Source organism: Orcinus orca, chromosome 1 (genome assembly GCF_937001465.1).
Source record: "Orcinus orca chromosome 1, mOrcOrc1.1, whole genome shotgun sequence".
Classification (NCBI taxonomy): domain Eukaryota; kingdom Metazoa; phylum Chordata; class Mammalia; order Artiodactyla; family Delphinidae; genus Orcinus; species Orcinus orca.
The window spans coordinates 9,263,650-9,267,229 of NC_064559.1; positions in this window are offsets into that span (position 1 = coordinate 9,263,650).

The following is a 3,580-nucleotide window of genomic DNA, read 5'->3' on the forward strand; positions in this document are numbered from 1 at the left end:
GAGGACATCAAACAAGAAGATAGAAGACTGACCCCTGAGACCACAAGCTATCATGGCCTCTCTGAGCTGCCTGGTTGTGGGAGAACAATAGCCATATTGTTTAAATCACTGCTATTTTTGTTATATACAGTTTAACTTAATCCTGTTCTCAGGAAGTTTAAGAGACTTCCCTCAGGTCACACGGTAAGTAACTGGCAGAGGCAAAATTTGAATGTTGGCAGTTTTACTCCAGAGCCCATAAGGACACTCATGAAAGTGGGGTTTGCCCCATCTTGAGGGCCTTACAGAGGGGGCACAGCACAAGGGACTGCAGTCATGAGCTCCAGGGGGCAACAAGAAGCTGAGAGAGTGTGTGATGGAGGAAGAAAAGGGAACAAGAGGAACACAGTGCAGAGGGAGTGGATAAGCTTCCCCGTACACTCTGCATCCTCCTTCCATGGCACTGAGGAAGGAGACAGAGGGAGAGGAAAGCTGGCACTTGGGCTGAACTAGTTACACCAGGTTTCATTCCAGGACTGTCTTTTTTTTTTTTTTTGCGGTACGCGGCCCTCTCACTGTTGTGGCCTCTCCCGTTGCGGAGCACAGGCTCCGGACGCGCAGGCTCAGCGGCCATGGCTCACGGGCCCAGCCGCTCCGCGGCATGTGGGATCTTCCCGGACCAGGGCACGAACCCATGTCCCCTGCATCGGCAGGCGGACTTTCAACCACTGCGCCACCAGGGAAGCCCCAGGACTGTCTTTTTATCCAATGAATACAGATGTTGATTCCTACAGCAACTTGACACTGGTATAATGTAGTTTTGTACTACTTTTGGAGATGTGGTGTAATCAGATTTACATACCCTCTGCCTCTAGAATCCGAGGAATGGAAGCTCCCAGAAAGAGCTCCATCTTTTCTTTTCACCACTGGACTTCTCTGCTTAGAATCACTTGGTGAGGTATTGGCGTGGGAGAGTGCACGTACCAGTGGAACGTGGCCAGATGGCCCCGAAGCCATTTATGGAAACTCAGTGAATATCTGGATAGTTCTATAAGCTCATGGGGAAAGCAGAAACTGTTCAATGAATAGTGCTGGGACAACCGTTCAGACGCAGAAACACAAAATTGGGCCCCTGCTAAATAAAATACGCAAAAATAAATTTCAGATGCATTAAAAATCTTAATACGAAAATAAAAATTTAAGCTTTTAGAAAAACTTGAGGGTAGGGAAGGATCTCTTAACCACTCAAAGGTATAAGCCATAGAGGTGAAAGACTGCTACATTTAACAACACTAGCATTTAAAAATTACTTTGGCATCACAGAAGACTCCAAAGGGAGGATAGGTAAGACAAGCCACAGCCTAAGAAAGATACTTGAAATGCATATAATTGACCAAAGATTAGCATCGCTCCAGAATATATATCTCGAGGCGTAACTATCTGTAAGTAAAAGTCTGCATCCAAATAAAAACTGGGCAAAGGATAAAAAACAAGGGAATCTGGGGAATTCTCTGGCGGTCCAGTGGTTAGGACTCCGAGCTCTCACTGCCAAGGGCCCAGGTTCCATCCCTGGTTGGGGAAACTAAGATCCCACAAGCCGCGCAGCACAGCAGGAAAAAAAAAAAAGGTGGGGGAATCCACACAGTCAAAACGTGAGAAGATGCTTAACTTCATTGCAAACTCAAACCTCAGGAGATAACACCTACCCAATTAGCAAAAGTGAAAAATTTGATAATGCCAAGTGTTGGCAGAGCTGGGGAAAAGGGGAAACTCTCAGATGGCTGATGGGAGGATCAAGGGATGCAAGTGCTTGGGAAGCAAGTGGGAACATCCGGTCAGTGAGAGGACTGCTGGTACGCACCCAAATTAACAAAACAGGATGCTCATTGCAGTAGTTCTAACACAGAAACCCTGCAAAAACCTGAAGTGCCCATCAATAACATCACACATGAACAGCGGAATGTCACGCAGTGCAATACTAAACAACAGTTAAGACAAAGGACCAGAGCTTCATCTGCATACATGGGTGTCTTGGAATGTAATATTAAACATTTTTTAAATGTCAAGTATGTACAGTATGATACCATTTCTATAAAGTTTAAGAAAACATGCCAACGTGCAAAACTAAAGTAAACGTGGATGGGAAGGACACAAGCTGACTTCAGGACAGTGGAAGGGAGTAAATACAACTGGGGCACAATACAAATAGCACTGCAGAACTGTAAAGTTTTATTTGTACAGACAAATCTGGAGGGAATATGGAAAAAATACTAAGATTAATTGATTGGTTACAAGGTGGGGGACGGAGGTGTTTGCATACCACTTCTCTGTCCTTCTCAGCATGGCTGAATTACCTTTTTTCATCCTCTTTTTTCCTCTCCTCCACTTGGGTTCTGGGTTCCCCAGTCCCCCAGCGACTCAGGGACCACGCTTCCGCCTGCAGAGTCTCCTCAAGCATCTTTGTTTACTCACCAGTGGTTCTTGCCCTTTCGCCTTCTCACATTTGTTCCTTCCCAGTCTTCATATTAATCTTAACACCTAATCAGGGCACCGTTCACCTCTCCTCCCTTCACTGTCCATCTCTACCTTCTGCTTTTACCTCTAAGTGAGGCTCCACCCTCAGCACCCTGGTCAGGCCTTTGACAAAGGCCTTTTAAGCCTAACAAGTCAAAACACTTGTCAGATCTCCTCTTTGGAAGCCCCACCCTGAGACTCCTCTTTCAAAGATAAACGTTGCCCTACTTGCCAAACTGAATGAGTTTTTCCCAGTTTTTCTTCCCCTTTAATCTCCAGGGAGCTTTTACTATCACGGCCTAGCTCTCATCGTCTTAAAATTCTCCCTACCTTTGGCTTTCGAGGCTGTGATGCCGCCACCTTGGGTGTCACCTGCGAGTCAGTCACAAGCCAGTGACAGCTGTCCGGATTGAACTGCCACCCCCGGGCCAAGCACGCTGGCCTCCCAGCTTCCACGCCTGCCTCCCTCGGCTCTTCTACAAACAGCCCAGGGGAAAAGGAAGCTAAGTCAGACACCAAAGTGCACGATTTTTTCATCTCCTTGTGATACCCAGCCGGCTCCACGGCTCCTGCGTTTCTCGGGTGTCTGACAGCCGCGCTCCCTGCGGGCCCAGCGGCCTGCTCTGCAAGGCCTCAAGGGGCTCAAATTCCGGTCTGGAGGCTGAGGTTCTCTTTGCAGCCCGTGAAACATGTAGAGAAACAAAGGAAAAACCCATCTGCCCACCTCCCAGCCCCCGCAGTGCCCAGAGACATGGCCATAGAAGGAAAGGAGAGCAGGTTCCTGGGCTCCCACCTGGCCCCCGCTGGGCTGCTTCTGTTGGGGACCAGCCCTGCTCTCTTGCTCTGTGTTTTGGCGACAGCCTTGCAGTGTTTCTGAAGACAGCCAGCCGGGTACCCGCCCAGCTGTCAGACAGTGGGTCTCAGGAGTCTGTGAGCGCCTCTGCTTAGGAAACTAGTTAAAGAAACGATCGCAGAGATGGGGGCAGTTAAGCCTCTCTCCTCACAACTAGGCAAATCTCTTCCCTTCTGCGCCCAGGGCATGTTATCCCAGGATGCCGGGAGAGGGGCCCAGACCAAACCCCAACAC